A 26,554-nucleotide genomic window follows, 5' to 3' on the forward strand; every position below is an offset into this window, starting at 1 on the left:
TGACTGTCACGATTTGTTTTGCCAGAAACACATTTCTATCACTTTGGGCTTCTTTATCTGGCAAATTTTGAAAAAGAGGAGTTTGTTTCCAGTGTTTAATTTTACTGGATAGGATTTAAAATTTTGTTTTGTGGCTTTGCCCAAAATATTTTTTTTTGTTTGGAGAAAAAAAGGGCAGGACAGTAAAATGTTCCAGAACACATATTGCAAGTTTACTGTACATGTGTGGTTTCAGTTACTTCCTAAAACAAGTAAAGTATAAGATTAAAAATGAAAACATCACAATTGGATTTGATGTGAATTGTGGAATTAAAAGAAAATATATCATTGCTAATATGGCTTTCATTAGTGCCACCTTATTAAAACTTTTATCAAGTGCGTAGTTGTAGTTATTTTTATACACACTTTGCAAATGCGCTCATAAAGAGTTGGCGCTCAGTCCTTTTGAAGGCCATAAGCTTCGTCTGGCGTGAACGTCCAGGTGGTCTATTGTGTAAGGTGACCAGAGCGCAAAAAGGCCAAAGCAAGCACGCTTACAGACACAACTAACTGTAGATGAAGTTCCAGGTCAGAGGTGAGAGATACACTTTGCTTGTAACTGCATGTGTGCCTGCATAGTAACAGTTGATGCAAGAGGTGTTAAAATAAACATAAAATGAACAAGTCAACAGGAACCATCTGGAGGGGGAGACGGTTGAAACAAACAGCCATGTATGGTAAAAATGTTGCTGATAATGGGAACTTGTCTAACTGTCATTAACTGTTAATCAATCATTAACTGTAACTGATGCATGTTATGCTCTTTGCTGACGCAAGAAGGGGCTGAACCCTGACATATTAAAACCATTTTGAAGTGTGCTTTTTAGCGAAGATCTATGCTGATGTTGTTACAGTATACATCTTCCCACACGTGTGTTTAATAAAATCATCGTTTGACTGAACTCATCTGGGCCAGTGTTGGTTTGTTCTTATCCTCAATATTAAAGAATCAGGACAGAATCTATAATATTTCAAATGCTCAAATATACACATTGCCTTTTTTATTGACCTGTCGTAGCTAGAGGGGGTTAAAAGATTGCTGAATAAACCACTGAGGGGAAATCAATCAAATTCCTATTACACTGACTTGTCTTTTTATTCTTTCATGCTGACAGACACTACTTAAGACATAAAACAACCTAATAGCTATTATGTTGCTATTACTGAATTCACCTGACCAGACTCATTAAGTGGGCTTGAGCTCTTCAAAGTGGTAGCAGCTGCTGTTGTTGTTGCTTTGATGCCAGTGGAGCTGGATTACTTTGCAGCAAGATTATGAGCTGCAGTTAGTGGATGCAAAACCTCATACTGGACAGGAGTGATACACTCTGCTGCGTCTACTCCCAGCTGCCTTTCATTTGTTTTGGTTCAAAGTCAAATTTAAGTGATCTGTTGAACAGAAAGGCTACAACAAGTCACACGCATAGCAATTTCACTTTCCACAAGCTGAAATCAGCAAACACAACTAATTTGGACATCTGTTCCTACTACACTGTCAAATTTTGCATTCTATTCACCATGTCTCTGCCTGCAACAATGCTCGTTAGTTTTACCTGTCTATCTCATGACATATAGCCTGATTGCTGTTTGTCTTGTCACTAACAATTAACTATTGCAATTTAAAGATGCACTCACAGAACTGACACCAAAACATTGATTTTCCTTTCTTTCACATCTTCATAGGAAAACGTTTAACCAATCTGAATCAAGTGTATTGCCCCATTCATGTCATTGTAGGGATTTAATAATTAAGTCAACGCAAACTAAAAGGTTGGTGATGTAATATGTAATGTGAATGACATTTAATTTCATAATAGTTGTAAGCACAAGTTGATCAACAAAGTGCTTAGGGTACAATTACATGACAAAAGCTTAAAGCAAAATATTAGGGTGTGAGAGGGAATATTCAAAACAATAATGTTGTCTTTATAATTTATTTTAATCTCTTTCATGAGAAATACTAGAATTCTAAGCTGTTGGTAAGAGTAGTTAAAGTGGCAGTGGACTAAAGCAACATCTGGACACAGCATATCTCCATCGATCCGTCTGTCCATCCAGGGAATGTGAGGCAAATCTGTTTATGGCAACCCATCAAACACATTTTAATAGAAATGCCAGCATCATGATAATGCTAGAGCAAAATTCAAGTAATCCTCAAAGCCAAGGGGAATCTTCTGTAGGGAGCCAGAGTTGTCTGCACAAAATATGATATTAAGGCAACCAGTTTGACTAATTTGGGATTAGACAGAGTAACAGATGGACAGGTCAAAAATAGACCTGAAAAACCCATTAGCCATTAGCTAGTTTGTTTGAAGGGCTATGATGTGTTAGCTAATTGCCAAATTAAAGTTCTCAAAGCGATCCTACCTGAGGAACACCAGGTACTTTTTAAAAGCATAACTACTTTTTTCCCAGTTACTCTGCTGGTTATAAAAGAGGAACCAAGTTGCCATTAAGAATTCAAAGCCAGTTCACTTTATTTTGGCTTAGTTAATTCACATTATCCTCAGTGAAAAGAGGAGAAGATAAATCAGTCTGCTTAAACAGTGCCTAAGAATAGGTCCTACATTTCATTGTAAATTTCAGCTAATTAGAAACTTACCTGCTAAAATGTTTGGAAGACTGAGGTAAAAGAGTAACAGAAAGAAAAAAGTAGATACATGTTGTAATACTTGGTGTTGCAGGTTTTCATACAAATTGCATGTCAAGATCAGCCACTAGCATCATGCAAACAAACTACCTGTTATGTATTTGGAATATTTGGGAACAGCTTGTCCGAAGCAGCAAGGCCAGTTATATGCAACACCATGACAGAAGCAAGGAGTAAGTATGGCACACACTAATATACTACTAATATATAGCAGTGTGTTCATCAATTTCTGTTTCTAAAATTCGCTTAGGTGGGAACAAAAATGCAATTGTTTGCAGGGACATGTGGCAGAATCTGATAAAGGCCAGTTTGACAAGAAAAGTTTCCAAACTAGTCTGACTAGTGTGCATGTTTTCATTTTTACACCTTCACAAGTGGTTCTGCAAAATGGGGTTTGCAGTTAGTCCCTGTCATACGTTACAGAAGAAAAAAAAAAGACCCAAAAGAAGACCCTGGAGACAAGATAAAGCAGAAATGGATGCACTACACAGCAAACAGAGACAAGACACTAACACACTTAACTTGACACAGAAGAACACAAGGGTAAATAACGCAAGCCTATACAAAATAAACCCTAAGTAAAATAGTAATGGGAATAAACAGGAATAGAAAAAAAATTAACTAAGACTCAGGATACGAGGCAAAAACAAACTAAGAAGTAAACAGAAGATCTGATAATAAACAAGAATATAATCCCCCCCCAAAAAGTCTGGATTTAGAGTTTTTTGACCATGACAATGCCTGTATTAATCCACTGTACCTGTCACTATGATAGATATCAAGAGCAAACTTGATTGCTGCCAGGTCACTCCACTGTTTTAACATGTCTTTTGACACATATCTGACTACATATGATTTTAATGTTAGGAAAGGCACATCAGAATATTTCTTTTTATTTTCTTTTTTTTGATCTCCTAATGTATTTTAATTTTGTCATTAAGTAGTAATAGGCTGTTGAGGAACAGTTCCTGCATTTTACTGTAAATTTCAGCTAATTAGAAATTTCCCTGCTAAAATGTTTGGATGACAAAACAGCAGAAATTTAACACAAAAAAACCATGCAAAATACTTGGGGTTGAAGGTTTCTGTGCAAAATACACATCTACATTTTCTCAACTTAACTATTTACAATAGTGATAAAAAAAAAGTCAGCTACTAGATCTATGCAAATAAACTACCTGTTATGTATTTAGAATGTTCTGGAGCAGTTTGTCAAAAGCAGCATGCTCAGTTATGTCTCTGTATTATAACAGAAGGAAATACTTTCCACATTGTATTTGAATATAAAGTAAAGAGATGTTTATCAGCTATGTGTGTGTGTGTGTGTGTGTGTGTGTCTGTGTGTTAACTAAAACATGTGGCAGGGAACAAATTCTAGAAACATTATAAATAGAATAAATATTCTGAAAGTAGACATATGTTCATTATTGGGGTTTTGTTTTTTGTTTTGATTAAAAATGCCTTTTTTTTTTTTGCTTATTTGCTTTGTGAAAATCTGCCAGTTTTATTGGGTGAAGGGTACAAAGCACAGCCTGCCTCAATCAACTATACGAGGCTGCAGATGTTCTCTCTGAGAGCTGTTACACCTCTGCCATTGTGGGTATAGGTTCGGAAAGCATTACTTATTCCCTTTCCGTGACCAAACCTTTCCAACTGCATCAAGAACTGAAACCCACACCTACTTGATCACAAACTTGATTTTGTTGCCTGCCTGTTTGTTTTCATATTCTCTATGATCCTGCTCATGTTTGAACCTCTGACCCTATGAAAACAGGCTGCAGGCTTAGTATTGCCTTCCTGGTGATGTGTCTTAACTTACCACATGTTGGTAGATGCACATCTGTGGCCGTCAAGTTCACATTCAGTATATTATGTTATATTGTATGCTTAGCATACTGGCCGTCTATTGATTTAGCAGAATTCTGATAAAACAGAAAGAAGAAGAGGAAGATTATAATATATCCAAAGAGTTTTGAACAAGAGTGCTTTATGGTCAGAGGGGGATATTTATACTAAAGCACATTTTCATTATGCCTGAGTGTTGGTTGGCAAACACTGCATACTTTGGTAGAAGGCTACATCATATTGTTATGAAGTAGTCTGCCTTCCACAAAAAGCATGATTTAATTTAAAAAGGGAAGGCACAATACCCTGGAACAGTGCGGTCATATACTAATAGCAGTCTCTCAAAAAGAGTTCTGGTTTCATGTGAAGTCTCATTTTGTAATCACCAGTGTTGGGACTAACGCGTTATTAAGTAACGCGTTACAGTAACTACGTTATTATTGTGGTAACGAGCACGGTAACTAGTTATTATGCCAAAATCAGGAACGCGTTACTCGTTACTGGGATTTAGATAGGCTCGTTACTCGTTACTTCGTGTGGTGGATATCGCGGAGCTTCCACAGATTCAGTAACATTAGCAAGTGGTGGAGGCCAGCAGGTGGATGAAGGCAAAGGGAGGCAAGAGGAGAGACCCGAAGCGGCCGCCGGTCCGCGTGTCAGGTGAACTGAACTTCAGGTAAGAAGTTATGACCTGCAGTCTATCTGAGTCAGATATAAACCAAGTTTAGGTGGAGTTTATTTTCATTGTGCTGACATTTTCGTACTGCGTGCTAGCTAGCATGACGGAGTTTCTATACAGCTGGGTGGGTGCTATGTTACTGATGTTGAACTTTATTTTGTTCATAAGGTTAATTATTAGAGTTGCCAACCGTCCCCTAAAAACAGAATCGTCTGGTATTCAGAGAAAATATTACAGCGTTTCGTACTGAGGTGAAAAGGAACACAGTTTGTCCCCGGACTTCAGCTACAATGAAAAAGACACAAAGCTGAAGCTGCACAGCTGCCTCTTCTTCTCTCTTCTCTCTCTCCTGTTTCTACTTCAATCACGAAACTGATCAATGATCAGCTGATCGGCTTTTCTCTCTTGTTTATTTATCGCCCACTTTGCGCCAGAAAGAGGAAACCAGCGGATGTCGCGTTAAACAACAGCAGCATGTTTAAGCTTGATCAGCTGTTGTTAGAATTTATTTAATATTAATTTCTAATATCAGCTGATGTTTGCTGGAGCCACAGCTGTGAAGCTGCTGGTCATGATATCGGTTTGGTTATCTGGTGAGAGGGAAACATGCAGATGAAACCAGGAGATGTCCTTACTGAATCATCAGAGCTGAACAGGTGATGTAGAAACAGGTTTACCTTTTAGGTGACATGAATGAGTTGAAGGAAGTTATGAACTGTTTCTGAGAGACAAATAACACCAGGATCCTTTTCACGTAGCTGACAGCTGGTAACTGTGCAGGGGCGGGTCTAGCAAAGTGTTGCCAGGGGCCAGGTAGGGCATTAACAGGAAAGGGGGCACAAGGAAATACTTTTCTTTATTATTCTCATTTAAAATGTCTCGCTTTTAATAAATAATTATCTGAGTCTTACAACAAACAATTGATAGATTGATGCATATATACCATCAGAACAGTGTACATCACTGTCACAACAGTGTTTATTTTCATTCAAAGGCTTTATGATTTTTCCTATAATGGTGGGCCGGTCTCTAGTCAAAATGCCCGGGACGATTTTTTTTTGTCCCAGTCCAGCCCTGTATGCAGCTCATCTGCAGTCTGGTGTTACCTACATCTTCCTATTCAGAAGGCAGAATTTCCAGGTTCTGAGTACAATCGAAAGCACCACGACTGCAGTTTTTGTGTTGGATGTAAAAAGCAGGCTAGAATCATGGCGGCGGTCAACGACGGTCCAGGCGTGGGATTTCTCTCGTGAAAATATGCACATTATTTTTTCCTTTCTATTGGTAGGTGGCACAGTGCACTTGTGGCAAGTAAGCAAGCTAGAAGACTGACAATCTGGCTGGGTATCCAGTTACAGAAGCAACACATTAACAAGAGAAGTCTGAGTAAAACCAAAGTTACTTTCCCTAGTAACTAGTTACTTTGAAAGTAACGAGTAACTTGAAGTAACTGAGTTACTTTTGATGGAAGTAACTAGTAATGTAACTAAGTTACTAATTTAAAGTAACTTACCCAACACTGGTAATCACACCTCCACTTCAGCAGTTTTCTTCACATACCGGTCCAGAAAGACACTCCCTTCTTGTTTAATGAAAAATAAATTAACAAATAAACTTCCGAAATGTTAATTTCACAAGGCCTTAAATTAAACGGCCTACTACTTTTAAATGACAAACTTAAAATACATTAAGAGATCAATAAAAAAGGGGGAAAAAAGAAAAATACTGATGTTGATTTTGCTCCGTAAAGTAAGTTATGACAGGGACCAGTATCACTTCTGTAGGTGTGATATATGGTTTTGACAAAATGAAAGCATGCGCACTAGTCAGACTGGTTTGGAGACTTTTTCTGTCAAACTGGCTTTTAGATTCTGTCACGAGTCCCTGTAAAGATAACAATTTTTTTCCCAGCACAAACTAATGTGAGTAACACACATTAATGAACACGCTGCCATATACTAGTGGGCATGACTTGTTACAGTTTGTATGCGCAACTCACACACACACACACACACACACACACACACACACACACACACACACAGACAGGAGGCAGGTAAATAAAAAGCTCTTTGGTGTTTTTCATAGATTAAACTACAGAAATTTCTAAAGATGATAATTTAAAATGAGTTCTTTGCTAAGAACTGAACAATGTTCATTCCTTGAGATGGAGGCGGGGTGGTTATGTGTGAATGATGATAGGTCAGTGTTAAGTGACCTATGAATCCTTGTTCGAACCATTACAGGACTGAAAATGAGTGAAAAAACAGTTAATGTCGACCTAGACCTAGAGAAGGCCTGGAAAAACATTGCTGAAGTGGCTCAACTGGCTCCTTATGAACAAAAACAAAAAATAAAGAAATAAGAGATGGTTCTGCATTCTTGCACAATACTGTAATTTGAAAATGTTTATTCACTGGGTTAAATTAAAATGAATTTAAAAAAGGAATGTTTGCTGAAATAGTTTTAGCAATCTGAGGTAGAAATAAAAGATCAACAGCTCAAATTCACTCTAGATTTGTATCAGGCTATTTTCCAAGCTATCAAAACAATCTGAAACTATACATCAAAGTTTTTGCAGTGAAAGCACCACCTCTTGGTGACACACTGTAACTGAATAAAATGGTGGATTCATAGTGAAAGAAACTCATGATTTCCTTCCATCACAAGGCACAGTGAGTTTACTTGATGAGCATTTCACCAAGTGTTCGACTTGTGTATGTTTATTGAAAAAATCTGACCATAGACACAAGTCAAAACTCTGTGTCGCTGCAGTAAAATGTATACTTAAACTTAATATATAACAAATAACAATAATAAATGTATACAGCCTGATTCGAGTTGAACTATTTTACAGGAAATATTAAATGGTAAAGCAGAATGACTTTGAATGTGATTTCTTGGCCAACCTTGTTCCCTGGGGTGTCATTTGTAGCACCTGTTATAATTCCAGGCTTAAATAGCCTATGTGCAGTCACCTCAGATCCGATTAGGAACTGATTAATAGGAGTAGAATGGGAATGTAAATTTTTAATGACCCCATAAATTAATCTTTATTTGTATGAAACAGCGAAGACAAGGGTTAACTTTAGTATTTTAGAAGACATCTACACTGAGCTTATAGTCAGACACTATTGCTTGAATGCTTAATCTTAAATATTAATAGGAGCCCCTCTTTAAAATTTAATGCAAAGCAGTTATGTTGAGGCAATAATACTCCACTACTTAATGTGCTACCCAGCAAGTGTATATTATAAAAAAAGACAACAGTTTAATTTTACTAAATAAGTTCATTAAGAAACAACATGGCTGAAAGCTAATGACTCATACCCAAATTTAATCCAATTTATCTGTTAGCCATAATACTTCAGAATTAGAGCACTCCAACTGTACACCCATACAAAACGTGAGCTTAAAGTCTTTTTCATTTTAAAATTGTTGGAATAAATCACAAATAAAAAAAAAACGTGGCCACAAATCCAGCAAATAATCCTGCCTACAGCTGATTGATTCTGCCTACATTTGTCATATGGCAAAAAGCTATTTGAATTTAGCATTGCATATTTCCTCAGATTCTAAGGCCAGTTTTTAAGTACTGTTACTTTGTCAGGACTCCAAGTCATAATTATTTACATGCCAATTATACAAGAGAGCAAAACATGCAGTTTTTGTTGAGCTAAAGAACTCCCTTAAACCACTTCATAAAATCACTCACTTGCCATAACTTTTCATTAAGTCAAAGAGGGAGCTGACAGACAATCATGTGCAGCTACAGTGTAATGAACTCTGTGTCTCTCCTTTTTATTAAAGTTTTCCTAAGGAGCTCTTTTGCAGGTATTAAGCAGGTGAATTCTTTTGGGTTTTAACCTTTCAAGACTGACGTAATTCTTAATATCTTATGTATTTTGCTCAAAGTAAATACATTGCTTCTCTGAGAGCATGTAGCATATGCAGCTGAATAAAAGATGCTATTTAAAGCACAGCAGCCTTGTGGCAATTACTAGTATGATTTGATACTGTACATCAATGATGTGTATAATATTAGCATTGGTAAGTGCCAATATAGTCTTCGAGAAAAACTTCCAGGCCACTATCACGCAGTTTTCACTGGTATTTTTCTATTCTGCATTTACAATACTGTTGCTATTACTAGAGGCCCTCCTTTTTGGATTTTTATGCAGAAGCAACAAGTTCATACAGTTGGGAACATATTTTGCACACAGAAAAATGCACTTTATATAACTGACATTTTCTAGCTAAGTAAGAGATGATACTGGTTAAATAAAAGGTATCATCAGCTGATCCGGAAAATGACTCATTTCAAAAGCTAGTCAGTCTGTTTTAAACCCTATATAAGATAATATTAGGGGAATATTCCAGACCATGTCCACAAATTGGGTGGATATTTTTTTATATAATGCTAGTTAGCTGTCTCAACCTATGGTTGTTGGAATACGCTCCAACACCCCCTTGACCCTGATGGGGATAAGCGGAAGAGAATGAATGAATAGCTAGCTAATAAAATAGCTAGTTTAATTTCAGTTTCATCTAAAAAAATTTAAGATGCTTAGTATTTGGCCCTAGCTAAAATTGTACCATTGTTTGAAATTGTCATAATAAAGCCAGATAAAAGATGAGCATTTATACCCATATGCATTTGCACCTAAAAATTCTGCCTTGGAACACAGTCTTCCAAGAATAGGACACTAAAGGCTTTCTGGTAGAAATACAACCTTAAACAATGGAAAAAACACACGACTTATGCAGTGAAATATTAATATAAGCAAATATCTTTTCCTAAAAATATGACATCACAGTGTTGAAATTGGTTAGATGCAATGATGGTTGGGGCAGTATAATATTATATGATAATATTTATATTATAATTAAGTAACATCACCAACAAAACAATGTCATATAGTCTTTGTGGTAAATTGTCTGGCCTTCAATATCTCTTTCAATTATCTTGAATGTCAGTGTCAGTCATGTATGAGACTTGCTCATTGAACCATATGATGACAATGATGATTCCGACTGTATGAAACTTTTCAGGACATAGTTTCAGGACTGAGGCTGTTGTGCTTTAGAATAAACAGTAAGTGAAGCTGGTAATGGATGTTAAATTTTACCCTTTAGCAGTTTTACGTACCGTCCACAGCCAATACTGCTGATTTCAGTGCTAGAACACTTTTCTGCCTAGTTTTGATTCAACTGCTACACACTGAGAATTGTGACTACTCGTGGCTACACGGGATTATGGAAGATCAAAGTGTCTGGCTTGAGTAAGGTGGCCAGCTGGAAACATCACAGAGACTTTCTGTACTTGCTTGAAACCTCTGCCCTGGTCAATATATACTCATCCCACGCCACAACCACACCCCAACCCAAAAAATCCTTTAATCTTCAGTCACCAATTTTACAGCCTTCCTCTGAGCAGATGATTGGAAATGGACACTGATGTGATTTCCCTGGCAAGGAAATCAGGTAAGTGCATTCATTAGTCATATGAGGCATACTGCAGGGTCAAAGAGGGCAGAGAGTGTGGGTAATTAAATGTGGTAAATGAAACTCTAATTGAAAGAGCGACCCTTTGCCTGTGGTTCTTGTTTAATCATATGGAGAGAAAAAATAACAAAAATGGGATTCATTTTCTTTTATGAGGGTGGATGTAATTATGGCAGTGCAGGAATTAATCACTTAACAATAAACATTAAATAACGATCAAGGTAGATGTGTTTGTATTGACTCAATTAAAGCAGGAATTCAAGGACTGAATGATAAACAGTTTAATGTAAATTACACTCTAAAACACCAGATAATATCTGACTATAGAATGATTTACCTCTAATAAATCATATTAAAATGCTTTGTGTCAACAGTGAATTTGTAGCAAATGCACCCTAAAAATTATGGCCTCCTCCATTCATTAAAGTAACATAATACTGCCATGCTGTATTGACTAATTTGGTAATAATTCTCTAGAGGATGTAGGGAACTTTTTCCTTTTCCTTTTTGACGATTGATATTCTGCTAAATCTCAACAAAACTAAATCTCACATAACACAGCCACCATATGGTCTATTGTGGGATCATCATGTGATGAACAATATACATAATTAATCACTAAGCTACTAAGAAATGTGGCCTAAATAGAAAATATAAAGTGAACTGCACTTATATACTGTACCTTATAAAAAGCCATCTGATCACAAACAATCAATCTGTATACATTATTTAAAAATTACACCGGATTTTTACGTAATTCAAAGAAATATCTTTCAGCCAATTTAACAAAATCTAGTTACATTGAAATGATTGCTATTGTTGCCCTATGAATACAATATTTCAAAAAGAGCTGTGTGAAGTAGGTGCTGATTAAAGGGATTTGAATTGTATTTAAGACATTGTGAATAGTGAAAGAATGTTATGGGAGGCTGATGAAATGATTTAATACATTTAATCAGCACATTATTGATAATTTACAAAGTCTTTCCTTGCATGGACCTGCAGCTTAATTTTATATACTTTTTATAAGCAATTCCAAAACTTTTCACAATCTAAATTATATAGAAGTTCTTTAAGTTTTAATCACTGATTTCAACTCTTTTTAAACAACGCACGTAACAAATGAAGGCTTGAATGCGTTGTCAAGTCTTAAATGAAGTTCTTGGAGAGTAAGATTTGTGTAATTAACTCAGGCTGTAAAACTCTGGCCTGCGTCGCAACCTGGTTCCAGAAGGGTTAACATCTTAGGTGCCCTGTGGTGTGGTGAGGTGCTGGCAGCAAGTATGGCCATGTCCTTCCATGGACTTCCAGGCACCATGCTGTCTTTGACCTCAAAGAGCAACTGCCTCGATATCAGCCTCTGAAACAGTAACCTTGTCAGCCCAGGACAAGGGGCTGCTTCTAACCCCTGGGGTTCTATGAGTTAATCCACGTCCTCCAAACTTTTACAGAAAACCCCAGATGAAACTGCTTCTCCTCAACCGTTTTTTTCTGCTCCAAGATAAACGAGCACTGTCACTTCTCTGCACATAGCGTGGTAGCAACAAGGGCAGTGATTCTCAGAGAAATACTAAGATCATAAGCCAACCCCTGAGCCTCCCTGCTCCCAAATAATATTCTGTTTTCAATTCATCAGCCTGTCTTCTTTATGGACCTGATTTCCAGGTGGCAGGTATTTGTGCACTTATACATGGAACATAACGGTCTTCACCGATACTCCCTAATGAAGATTTAGAACCTTTTTTTCATGTTCTTCACCAAAATGTTTCAGCAATTACTATATTGTATTTAAGACATCCAGAAAGACAAGAAATCAGTGATTTACCAGTAGTCACAGGACTGCATGGTGTAATTAGATCTCTGCTGCTTTTATTGTGGTTTCAATCATTGCCCAAGGATAAACCATTTATAGACCTAACCCTTTTCAAAATGATACCTTAAATTTGATGATGCTTGTAAAAGAAGATTGCACTGGATTCAGTGGAAAATCCCTGAATGCAGATGCACTCCTAAGTATCCCCATCAACAACTATTGATTAAGGTATTTTATCTATAACTGCAGAGGAGTCACGGGCCTGATGATCCCCTCCGCTTACACTGAGTGCTACAGTACAAACAGCAGTGAGATAGTGGCCATAGGAGGATAGGATCATTCTGCTGATTGGATTTACAATGACAAACATGTTTCTCATTTGATTTTCTCTGGGCTGCTTGCCATCCGTTGCTTGATAGACGTGCTCTGTATCTGTGTACGTGCTTCTGTTATTGTTCAGAGATGGTGGAGTTGGCATAAATGTTCTCTCTCTCTCTCTCTCTCACACACACACACTTTTCTCACTCTCTGTTTCATCTGTCCCTCACTTTCCCTCCTGCATCTCACATAACAAGATGAACATTTTCACTTTCTCTCCTTACTCAGAATCCTCTCCATGCCGCCTCCCCCTAATCCTTTCATGGAAGTGACTCACATTACAGCATTCTTCAGTTTAATGCACTTTAATAGCATTAATATCTGCTTTTGCCTCTTCAGCTGCAATAAACACCCCTTACATCTTAAGAAAGCAGCTTAAGAGCAATTGACATGGCTAGTGTACCAAAACAGAAACGTACCTCGGGTGAAAAGCAGAATAACTCATTGTTAAAGAGTAATCTGCTTTTTTTTTAATGCATTGGCACTGGCTCCGCACAGCGTGGCACATAGTGTACTGTAAACAGACACTGAGGGAGCTTAGACAGCCTGCTCCCTGTAGTCCTTCCTACTCACTCTCATAGTGTGGAGGAGGCCTGCAGATACGGGAAGAACAAGCGTCCCTGCCACCTTCTGTGCCACCCATGTTGCTGCTGCAGTGACAGCCAAGGTCAGCTCAGGAATGACAGAGGGCTCCTGCATGGAGATAAGACTCTCACAAACATCTGAACCACAGTGCCACTCTTCGAAGGAAAGAGACTCCTGCACTTGAATTATTCATATGGGTCTCCCCCACCCTAAATAACAGCCGGCAAGCATTGTTTGACATCCCGAATGAATAATTAAGGGCTGACCTTTTGTTCCCATTAGAGGTGATAGGTTGATAGTACCATACTTTGCGGGTAAGGCTGTGAGATGATGTGAAGTTGCTGTGTGCAAGAACTACGAATTCTTTGTATGAAAATGAGTCAATAAGCATAAGCAGTGATGCTAAGAAAGTGACACGTCACATCTCTGTGGGATGCACTGATGTACAAAGACATAGATACAATCTCTGCTGATTGTTTCTATAAAGCATAGCCTGAAGTCAGTCTTTGCCATTGCTTCCATGTTCTCATAAGAATTGTGCCATAGTTTGTCCCTGACATATCAAAAGAATTTTCATGATGCCATCCAAGACATTATAATCAGCTCTATGAATTAGAAATTACACGTTAACAGAAAATCAATCCCAGTTTGGCCTGCTTGCAGTGAGTGATGGTCTATTTCCCAATTTTGTATCTCAAAGAGGTCATGAATCATAGATCCTGACCACAACCCAATCTATGAAGTAGAGCCAAAATGTTTGAAGTGGAATGCTTGAAGAAAAGCTAACATAGCATGGATAATACTCTTTGGAAGCATCTGAATTGTCATTTAGTGCAAAGAGGTGTTAAAATGAATGAGAATGTCAGAAAAGTGCAGATGATGGCGCTTTCCATAGAATTCATCTTGCTTTTATATTTTATTTTGTTTGATTTAACATATGTCAGGATTTATTTTGATAAAAAAAGGTTTTTGACAACTTGATATAAATTATATGGGAAAGAGCATGAGATATATGGGGTGGCTCAGGTGGTAGAGCAGGTCACTTACTAATTGAAAGGCTGGTTGTTCGAGCCCCTGTGCTCCAGTCTGAATGACAAATATCTCTGGCCAAGATACTAACCCCAAGTTGCTCGTATGAATGTGTGTGAATGTTAGAGAGAAAGAGCATACAAAAAAGTGCTTGTGTGAATGGGTGAATGAGGCGAGTTGTGTAAAGCGCTTTGAGTGCTCAGATAGAGTAGAAAAGCACTACATAAGAACCATTTGCCATCTGAGTCTCATCTGCTCCACTCTGTGTCTGTGAGGAGGGGCACACACAGTGACACGAACACACACACAGCAGAATAAGTGAGGAGAGGAACAAACTTTCCCACTTACATCAAATAATGATCGAAAAGTAAATTAGGTGTATCATAAATACAGCTATCTTTTTCATAAAGAGTTTGTGGCCTCAATAACTATTTAATAACTTTCAGTTTTGTAAATCTGTATATCCAATTTTTCCCAACTATATTTAATTCAAATCTGAAATTGCCTTAAAAGTAAAAGAGTAATGTCCATCTCAGGACTACAGCTTTCAATGCTGGTATCACAATCTCGGAACAGGGATAAAAGCTATATGATATGCAGGCTGTAATCAGTTGAGCCATATTATCCAATGCCTGCCACTAAATCTTTTTCTTCCATCCCATCCATTATTTTAAGAAAGCATTTAAAGCACACTAATGAGCCACACTGCTGCACTGGATGGCACCTCCGTCTGCTATTGTAAGGAAGGGACAGACTTATGAAACTGGCTGTTATGCTACATTTTGTATTTTTTTTTCATGTTTGGCAATACATCTTCAACAAAAATGTCAGTGAGTGAACACAATGTGCAAACATATTGATTACATCCTTCTTCAGGGTGTGATACAGACTCACAGCGTGCCTGGGTATTGAGAGGGGAGACATATTATTGGTTTTGACATTTTCATGTTTTTATTTATTTATTTTTTTGCAAAAGTGAAAAATATGGAATAAAAGCAGAATAATAAAAGGTTGAGCAAAGCCCCTTTATTTGTTTCTTATATAGAACTTTTTGCACACAATGCTTCTTTTAGTGAACTGGGCTGAAGGAAGGGATTTCGGTTCCTTCACAGTGTGAAGAAGAAAACCAGAGCTGCAGTACAGCCGCAGTGACACACTCAAGGAGAGAGCGACTCAGAGGCGAGCACAGATTCCTAGTTTAAGAAGTGAGAGAGAGACTGGGTGCTGTAGACAGACCATATTTATAGCCAGGGATAGGAATAATTCATTGTGATCAAAGTGCAGATCATGCTCCATTCCATCACGGAGCAGATGTGGCAGAATAAAAAGAGCATGCTCTCTCTCCATCTGCTCTCTAGCGGCTTCCCAAATGGAAACAGTGAGGCGAAGTTATCTCTGTGAAGCCGTTGTGTGTTTGTCGTCATGTGCTCTGTGCGCATTCTCAGGTGGCTTTTACTTCAGAAGGAGAATGTGTTACATTGAAGATGTAAAATGTGCTGAAAAAAGGATTTAAAAAAAAGCCTGACACATGCAACAGATCTTCTCCATCATAGTGGGGCGTGAATATCAGATTATGACCTTTCAGAAAGAGGTCATCTGCCTGAAGCCTTTTGCCATAAAGCACATACTCAGAGAACACTGAAAGTCACATTGCTGCTGAACGAGTGTGTGAAAAATGGTAAAACGCAGAGTCAGAGGTTAGAGCTGGCTGAATGAAATGCTGAGATACTTTTTTCCAATCGAGGTAAGGTTCCATTTTACTTGTTTTGTGTGTGTAATTTTCATGCAGCCTTCATACACCTCTTAGTATCATCAGTGAATACTAGCATCAGTATTAAGACCACCCATGTACAACGCTCTCCTCACAAATACAAAAGCAAGCGTCCAATCAAACCAGTGTTTCTCTCACCCCTCATACTCTCATTTTCCAAGGGACACACGTGTTCCTTTTTCTTCCTCTTCTTTTGTTTTTGTCTTTTTTTACTGAGTAATGCTTTTTCTGCAATCGCACACAAGCACATAGATACACACATGCCTGCTTCTTCCAGTTTCATTTTCTCTCCCTCCCACACACCGACACATACACACAAGTGCCTGTTTCTTTTTTCTTTCATTTTCTGTCTCCAACCCTTTCTGCTTCTGTCCCTTCAACACTCTCACTCACACACAGACACACACACACAGCTAGAGAAATACACAGTTGCATACATACACTAGCACCAGCACACAGACATGCAAGCTCCTTCATCTTCTCTTTCATTTCTTCTTCCACCCACACTTTTCCTATCACTACTTCCATGCATGCGAGCACACACAGAGGCGCCTGTACCATTTGCTCTTGGTTTCTCTCCCTCGCTCTCTCTCACTCACCCTTTCTCTCCCAAACCACTCCTTCAATACACACACACACCCTCACATACTGTATATCCCTCTTTCTTTCTATCGTTTACTGCTTCTCTCATCCCGTCTGCCTCCCACAATCACGTACACACACCACCGGCAGTCCAGCTTCCCGTACACCCAGCTGGGCTTGGACAGCACTCTTCCTCTGGCCTCTCTTGGCCATCTGGAGTGCAATGTCCCTGCTCTGCTGGTCCTCTGCCAGCCACTGAGCCTCCCAGGATGAACGCAGCACCTTCAAGCACAATTTGTACGCGTCAAAGCTCTCCTGTGTGTCCAGTGACCCAGCTGAGTGAAGTCATTGAGTCTTGCATTTCCCACCTCAAAAGAGACTCATTCTGCTTTGATGACACCTGCACTCCCCATCTCTCTCGATGGAAGACGGCACAGTAATTGATTAAAGCTGCTGAGCAACCTTACTGGCAATTACAACTCTGTTTATTATCTTGTGGAGGGTCTGAATCTTTGCATGAAGAATGAATAACAAATTCTGACACAGAGGTCAAGTATTTCATTCAGCCTTGCAGGTACAAGTACACCTGCCTTCTGCTCAGATTGTAAAGACATGTTAGAATTAGGGTGAGAGGATAACAGCTCCTCTAGTAAAAATATACGAATAATAACAAACTAGCTATTAAAGAGCCACAGAACACAAAAAAGCTGTGTTGTAAAGTTTTAGCTAGCCATCCAGTTTTAAAAGATATCAGCCATAGCTTTAAGTTCTGAGTAGTCTCCTTCAACACCACAAAAAGTCCTCTGACTTTGTAGGATATTGACTTAGTGTCTCAAATACAAGAGCGTGCCTTTGAAATTAAGGCGTCCCTTTTGAAATTAATCACAACTTAAGTTTTTCCACCTCAAAGAGGCTTTGTTCTGCTTTGATGACACCCACGCTCCTTCTCAGTCCAACAAGGTACTTGATTAAAGCAAGTAAGTCGCAGCTCTTGCAATTACAACACTCTACAAACGCTTTCAGATCCTAAACTTTTAACTGACCACATGGTTTGAACATGCAGTCTCTTATACAATCAGTTTACAACATTTTATTGGTCTGATATGATATCGTTCATTCAGATTTCTTTGGACAGTGCACTGGAAACATCAAGCATTTGAAAGCCACCACAAACCTTAAAGTTATGTTAGGGATGATTATGTTAGAACAATCTCTTTTGTGCTATAAAAGTGACATAACCCAAAAATACAGCCCTGAAGCCAGTTAGCGAGCAGCGGCTATTTTTATGGTCTAGTGAACACACCAATCTTCATGTGACACTTGAACAACAGCACAAAATCTTTTTTCACTTGTTTCTATTTCCTGGTTATAGTCCAGCCACATTTTAACGTGATATAACAAAGGAAAACTACTCATAATAGTGGTATGAATTTCTAAACCTCAACACAACTTTTAAAGTTTTCCCTTAAAAACACTGAATGTGAATTGAGTTTTGAGGCACATAGTCATGGTATGAAACAAACAAACAACAACTACTACTACTGTACAGGTACCAGCAGCAAAATGAAAGACCAGCACAAACTCCTGCTTCCAATCACTGTTCCAACAGAAAGAGCCATTACTAAGTATAATGTTCCCCATGCTGCAGTGGTAAAGCATATGCTGTGTCTTCTCACTCTAATAATACATGTTTCAAAGAAGGAGTGATGTGTGAAAATGTCTGACAGCACAGAAAACTAAGTGCACAAGCAGTTATAAAGCTATGTTTTCATCATTTTAAACACTTTCAGAAGTAAGTAAACTCTCTAGTGCACTGGAACCTGAGGGTAAATTAATGCAATATAGAAAACAAAGTCCCTCGAGCTTTTAAAACAACGAGGGGAAAGAATTTAAGTCAGATTAGATTTAGAAAGTATCTAATAATGACAATCATAAACAGGGACAGACAATCTGCAATATGTTTCCACAGCCGGAGAATGTAAGCTAAACAAACTTAAGACGGATTGATTATGAAACTTTGTTGCTATGGTAAAATTGGATCAAACTTTAAAATAAAACGTAAGCATCAGAAACTCGGGACAACAGATAAAGACGCGATTAAAAAAACGGACGCTGTTTGATGTGTGGCCGTGATACAGATATAAATGAAAACAGCGTATCTTCATTGCAATGTAAGGCACTGTACATCACTGCACTTACCTTGCCACGGCTCCCCAATACAATGAAGCTCAGAAGCAGGTGACGAAGTGAGAGTGTCCTCCTCTTGTTCACTAGTTGATCAGCCAAGTCTCTGTTTCAGCACCACGGAAAGCGCGTCCGCCTCTTTGGGGAAATGATGCAAGTTTACGGTTAATGCCGCGAAAGCATCGACTGTACACACTGAACACGTCTCCTTCAAGTTTGATGCCACCTCTTCGACTCTTTTGCTGGAGCAAACATCACTCTCCTTCCCTGACGCTTTTAGGATGAGTATGGCCAATCACAATGCATCTCACTCTTCACTCTCACATCTTTGCGCATCCCCAAAGAGTCTCCAAGGACCGGTTCTCTATCTGCCTCTGGGCGGGCACAGCTGCGGTAATAGTGACTTTAAGAGGGGCTTCTCCTGCTAGTGCAGCACATCTTCATTTGCGGTCTTCTCTTTGTCTTCACGGCGATGATACTGATAAAGATGGGGCTGCAAATTTTCACGCGCGCATCGTCTGGTAACGGGAGCGGAGCGGAGGGAGCCGGGAGCAGGAGGAGTGTCTCTGACGATCCGAGTTCATTAAAGACTCTTCTAATATGGATGAGCTACGCGTCTCATCGTTATTATTACCCTTCTTTTCTTACCAAAGGATGGGAACATGGCGCTGAAACTGTAAACTGTACGATATGCGCTGCGATAGTAAATGCGACTCGGCTACAGTAGAGGCGGCATAGAGTTTGATTCTCCTTTCTCAGAGAGATGATACAGACTGAGCTATATTAATTTATTTAAGTCCAAGATTATTGATACTCATTCTTTATTAAGAAATCATTAACATTAATGCAGTAAAAGTGCCACGTTGTCAATTTGTTTATGAGTTTATTTCTGTCTGAGAATGACTTTCTGACTTTCAGATTACGGATTAGTGATAACGTTTAACTGAGGACACAACCTGGTTTTTTCCCTTGTAAATCCTGCGTTTACCAGACAAATAGGCCTAAAATGACAGCTGTTTTCACTGCTGGGGAAAAGTTACTGACATGACCCAAAAGAAAAAAAGAAACAAACAATAAAAACAAGAGAAAAGGGTGTGGGGATTGTGAGAATTAGTTATTTTATAAGTATATGGTTGTCTATGCCACTTACATTAAGTCACTGATATTGCCTTTTCCAGAAATAACCCTGTTGTTGGCTGACATTAAAATATCTTTTGGTGGTCTTCCTGCTCAGGGCACAGTTGACTGATTTTAGGTCCCCTTAGTCTTTTCATTGTGAGAAGATCAAGGTGCCACTTCAACAAGTTGGCATACTAAATTAAGCTAGTTTAAAATATCACAGCCCCCAGCCAGTGCGCATTCATCAGCCTCAAAAAAGCACACACGGTAAGCTATTTAATCTTGCACTGATTTGAACTAAAAGATTTTGCCCAGTCATTTTCTCTGAGAAAAAAAAGGATGCATAGTTGGAAAAAATAGAGCTTTAATGAAAAGAAAAAAAGCCCCGTGGGATGGATATCAAAAGCCAGTGGATGTGCATAATTTATCTCAGACTATTTCATAAAGCCCTGCAGAAGGGATTTTTAACCTGGTTTTTTATTATTTTGAAAAAAAAAAAAAAACCCCGCTAATATTAGCACTGCTCACTTAGCTCTACTGAGGCAGAGTGTTTTCGAGTTTTGTTTCCAAAGTGACAGCCAATACGTGAAAACCTCAATTCACAATCCTCTGAAAATCTATGACACCACTGCTAAGGAGTCATTTAAATCTCAACGTGCCAAACATGCTCAGCGCTATTATCTGACATGATTTATGTAAAGCAATATTTAATTGTCACTATTTCCATCTGTCATGTTTATAAACACAAGTTGACTATTTAACCCTGAGACAACACACATCCTGTATTTTGACTGTGTTGTAAAGTAGCTTATATGAAATGTTTCAAGTGCAGCGCTGTGAACAATGCTCTTGTTCAGATAAATATTACACATCCTTGCACACGTCACTGTGGCTTTGTCAGTACGTGGCCTTATATCAGGGTGTGGCTGCAAGGAAGCTTCTGAGGCTTCAACCGGCACAGCTGACACATTCACTTGCTCCTCCTGACTTGAGCACATCCCCCTCTGCTGGTGTTTGGCAGCAAAGAAAATTCTTCTCTTGACTTGATTTGGCTGCAAGGACTCTGGGTACAAGTCCAAGAACACTAATTCAGACCCACAGGAAGGCTTTTCTACCACTGCAGCACATGCAGGGTTTATTGTGAGGCCTTTTTTAAATTACAAAGCTGCTGCATGTATGTGGGACAAAACATCGCCGTAGTCCTGAAGATCTAAGACGCACCAGCACGGCAGCTGCAGCGTGTCTCTGGTGGGACTGTGGGCCATTTGTTGTGTGGGGTATCAGCAGGCCTGACTAGAAAATAAGCTGAAAATGATCAGTGTTGCCTATTTTGTAGCAGCAAGGGTGGGCAATCTCTGTATGGCTTTGAAATACATGCTTTACTAATTAGATCTATGCCAAAAAATAGAACAGATTCTGGGATCAGATTACCCTGGAAAGCATTATTTTACACCGATATTGAAAAATGGATAGAAATGTTATTATTTTGTGCTCTAGATCAATGATTGGACCATAAAGTATTTATGGTCATGTTTTAAAGACTTTGCTCAAGAAACAAAATCTTGAAGTGGACAGGATCATTTAACAGCATCTTCAAATGAAAATGTCATCATTTGTTTTAATGAACATATAGTCTGTTGGACAGTGAGATTCTGATGGATTTTGAGGGTTGTGAGTCTTGACACAATTCCCTGTCCAAAAGACAAATAACCTCCTCGTGGCACACTCATCAGTTCCATCCTCTGACTGCTCATTTCTCATCCAACTCTGGCATCTGGTGTTACTCATAATCAATAGTGCTGGGATCCAAAGTCTGCCCAGAGCAAGAAGTTGCCTATTATATAGCACCTACCAAAATTTGTCACCACCATGGTAAAAGTATGTTTTTGGTTTGTTGAGTTCACCTCAAAGTTTTATTTCATCATTTATGGTACATGCATTCAACTGAAATGTTCAGTGGGTTAAAAAAAAGTGTTATTATTTTGAGTGCTTAACAATCAGTGTCTCACACAACAGCTGTTTTGCTTAACCTCTGTAACTCGCATTCACACCTTATTCATTCATCTGTTTTCATCTGTCACTGATTTGTAAAATATAGATCTTAAGCAATGAATGATTCATTACAGTCTGACAGAGAATGTACCCCAAGGTTCAATATTGCCTTATATAATCTTCCTCAAATTTATTATGGACTCAGCAATGGCATAACTCTGTAGCGCTCTAAATTGCTCTTTTGGCTCAACTGCCCTTTGATTGATTATGATAAATGGGCATAAGCAACAGTTTAATGAATTACATCAGGCAAAATAAATTGACGATTCTCCATCTGAGCAGGCTGTTTTATTTGTTGGTATTGACTGGTAGCACAGCAATGTCTCCAATTCTGACATTGGTCAAACCCTCAAGTTCCCTGTTCACTCGGGTTTTCGGTGAACTGGTGATTTATCATTGAGAAGCAGCAGAAAAGGAAGATTTAGCTTGCTGAAAAATTGAGGGCATCAAGTTTTCACAGTTATATCCAAGATGCAAATGATCATACTGCAAATGTGCATGTGCTTGGCTTAAACACTGCACAGAAGCACCATGTAATTAGATTGAGTCAGCAGAGAGGGTCTGCAATATAGTTTCATCATGGACACAGCATAGGCATTATGTGATAGTGATAGCACTTGAAGCACTACAAATAGAAGGAAAAATTATCTGTTTTGAGTGGTTTATTTGTCCCATCGCTGCTAAAGAAAAAAAAAACAAAACTCCCTGATACTTTATCCTGTGGTGCTCTGATGAAGATGAATGCCCTGGTGTTGTGCCTCATTTGAGGTTCCCAGTGAGGGTGCACTAAGCTGGAGTCAGGCCCTGATCAATTGACAGGCAATGCACTGCGTGGGCAGCCAATCCCCTGGCTACTGAGTACTCCAGTATCAGGGTGTGGACAAAAAGCATTAGGCCAACCATGGAGATGTGTAGGATGGGTAAACCCTAGGCTATGCATTTTACTCTCTGTGTGCCAATTATCTGCCTGGACTCAGACAGGCAGCTCAGGGTTATGTTTAAATATTCAGACTATATAAATGCAAAGTCTTCTGACTTTGCGGTGGGTAATAAACTGTGTTGTTGCCTCTGAAGTGCAATGTTTTTATGCTGTTTTATCTTTTGCTTTATGTTGCTGCACAGCACTGTTTCCTTTCAACTTCAGATATTTTTCTGGGACCTCTTTTGTCAGGGAGGAGACTAAATGGCCTCAGTGGCTCTAAGCTTTGGTATCTGTTTCAGTGCACCTGCCTGCAGACTAGGTGATGTGCTTTGGGATGGCTTTATTTGGGTTGGGAGGATTCATGCTTGTGTCAAGACCACAGGATGACCTGTCTCTTTGAGAGAAGCTTAAAGTGATGAGTTGTAGCTTTTCTCATCTAGCAGTCATGTATTTGACTGCAGTATCTGCCAGCTTCTGTATAGCACCTGGCTACCAATTTGCTATACCTCAGGTGGAAAAAGACTTAAAATGAACATTAACTGTTGATTTCATGTTGTATCACAGACTGGTACATCCTTGCTGCTTTACATGTGCTCTTTGTTGCTGTTGTTACCCCTTTATAAGAATATAATATCTAACGACTTACCCATTTTTGTGTAGATTGAGTTTATTTTGAAAATAACTGCAGTAAATTTAAATATATCATTTGAATTCCAATAGTAAGAAATATTTTGACTCCCTTGTTCTTTCTGCTGCTTTTTGGGAAAGTGAGTAGTCTGTTAAACGGGCTCAGTCTTTGTAATCTACATAATTCAGCAGCAGAAGAATTAAGATGAGCAATGAGCAATACCTTGATATTAAAGAATAGTGTGTTTTATAACTTCTACCTCCCTTATCAGTAATGATTAATGATTAACATTATAGCTCCAGATGCACAACTTCCTTATTAGGTTGTAAAGAATGTGGGTGTGTGTTTTTATGTGTATATGTCCTGTGTTTTCTCATCTTTACACATTAAAGTTCATTATCTGTTAATGCGCCAGTGTTTAAATTGTCAAAAAGCAAACATATACCCAATATAAATCATATCGCTCTCTCTACCGCTCGTCAAGGAACAACAAACACTTACTGTGTATAAACTGCGTTCTAACCTTCCGGGGTATTATCGTTAAATAAATGACAAATACTGCTGTGTAAAAGTGGTCTTGCCTCATAATACACCAATCTTCGACTCTGCTTATTGAAAAAGCTCCGGTATGACTGCAAAAAGATATCAGATATTTTCAATGGGGGAACACTGAACTCTTATTTCCAAAGCATCAAGAAGGAGATAATCTATAGGAAATTAAGATCAGCTTTGTATCATTGTATCAATGATAAATCAAACTCTTTGGAAAGAGAATAAGAGTATAAGAATTTGTAGAATAAGAAGATTTTATAGCACTGAAGCACAAGTACAGTCTGGAAGGTTTAAATATACTTGTGAATCTTTTACACTTTTGGTCTTTTTTAAAACTTCATGAATAGATTTGAAGAATCTTGCCAGAGTTCATCCGGATATTGAGCACAGTGTGAATTTCTATTGCAGTTGAGTTGTGCCAGCGGACCTAGTCTCTATCTCTAGTGTATTCGAGTTGGAAGAACCCATGCAGCAACACGTGCTCACTGCCGAAAGGAACACTTTCATACTGCAGTGCAGCAGCCGTCTGCCAGATGAGAATAGCACCTCTGCATATCATTACATAAAATCACATTCTCTCTGATCACTGAAACACGCACACCTAAAAAGCAACAGCCTGGGATTTTTAAAAGTTTCCCTCCAAAGTAGAATATCTGCTATTAACGAAACACAACTTTCATAATAGAGAAATATTTTATTTTAGAAAAAAGTTTTAGTTTTTATGCTGCTGATTTAAAATTACAAACTGTAGCAGTCAAAGCTGGACACTTATTCAGGTATCTCTATTTTTTATATTTTGTACATAATACAACTACAGTACAATCTGCATAAAACATACAAAACAGCATCACACAAATCAAAATTCCATCCTAAAATCTTCATTGCTCTTTTGTTGTTTTGACTACAGTATGTTGACCATCTTTATGTGGTCCTAGCCTGGATTGGTTTTCAGTAAACTTTTGACACTTTGAAAAAAAAATATTCAAGAATTTATCCTAGTCCATCATTACTCTAATACCTGAAGGTCAGATTCAGATTTATTCTTACTTTACTAACATAGCTACCTCTACATCCTGTTCAAACATGCCATCCCATCTGGTTTGGCCATAGTGAGACTGTAATTTGTTTTTCATGAGGACAATGACCAAACACACACTTCCAGGCTCTGACAAAGATGGTGAGTGATTGAGTGCTGCATCAAATAACCTGGCCTTCACAGCAAGCCTAAGTCCAAATGAGATGGTTTTCAAATGCTTTGGACCTCATAATGATTGAGCAGCCAGAATATATAGGACCTTTTTCAAGACTATTTAGAAAACTTCTGGTGGTAACTGCATGAAGCTGATCAAGAGAGTGCAATGAGTGTGCAACTATGTTACAATATCTAAATGCTTAGAAGAGTTTAACATTTAAGAACATTTTGCTGATTTGCACTGTTGTGCTTACATTAAAATATTTAGGTATGTTTTATTTAATAGCTTTGATATCCTTAGTTTTGTTCTGTGTTTTAGAAAACATGTTTATAATATGGTTGCAAGAAAGTGAAATATTATTTACTAAAAATCAAGTATTATGAACTCTGCTTTCCCTCTTCACCCTCAACACCAAGTTTACCTTGGAGCTACCTTCTCACTCTTTAAATGGATTCAAGAGAACGTGCCCTTCAGGGTTTCCTACTGGCATTACCTGTAGTACTTACTGTTTTTTCTTTTTCAGTCAAGGGCGTTTTCTTCGTGTCACAGCAGGTTGTAGAGAGGCTTCTGACTCAAACTCCGAACTGCTTAATGAACCCAAAGGATCCACAGGGCATGGTAAAAGCACTCCAGGGCAGCCATGGCACTCGAATCAGCTCCTTGGCTTGTCTAAGAGCATTTTTTCAGCTCTCTCTAATGTACTCTGGGACTCAAACTCCACAGCCGACCTGACCCAAATGAAACCATTCCATCCTTTCAGCGCTCCCTATGGAACCACAACAACATATCCTGCCTAGAAAGTCATGGAGTGAGTCTCCCAAGCCTTTTGAGATCACGGAGACTGCAGGAAGAGCAAGTATTTACGCTCTCTAGTCCAATATTGGTTTTGTCTCTTTGTTGCTCGTATGTGGTCAATTACAGTAACACAATGTTAAACAGCTGACAAAGCAGTTTCAGCAGAAACATGGCCAACTGCTACTGTTCTCTTTAATGAAGGGGTGGCTACCGTATGTGGGTATGAGCAGTGC

General features: G+C 38.5%; 1 protein-coding gene across 5 annotated transcripts in view; it reads right to left on the bottom strand.

The window, feature by feature from the left end:
• Nucleotides 1–26,155, bottom strand: part of LOC116325506 (carbohydrate sulfotransferase 8) — a 179,599-nt gene extending 153,444 nt beyond the window's left edge. For 2 of the 5 annotated variants that reach the window (XM_039612889.1, XM_039612871.1), the window contains exons 1-2: nucleotides 6,727–6,962; nucleotides 4,509–4,611 (exon numbers count right to left, since the gene is read on the bottom strand). The gene's annotated coding sequence lies outside the window, so the exon portion shown is untranslated. Of the gene's footprint in view, nucleotides 1–4,508; nucleotides 4,612–6,726; nucleotides 6,963–19,075; nucleotides 19,630–26,032 lie in introns of those variants that run through there. The other 3 variants (XM_039612886.1, XM_031746417.2, XM_039612880.1) reach the window with 3 other exon arrangements.
• Nucleotides 26,156–26,554: the final 399 nt, after the last annotated feature.

The sequence above is a fragment of the Oreochromis aureus genome, linkage group 1, assembly GCF_013358895.1.
Source record: "Oreochromis aureus strain Israel breed Guangdong linkage group 1, ZZ_aureus, whole genome shotgun sequence".
Classification (NCBI taxonomy): domain Eukaryota; kingdom Metazoa; phylum Chordata; class Actinopteri; order Cichliformes; family Cichlidae; genus Oreochromis; species Oreochromis aureus.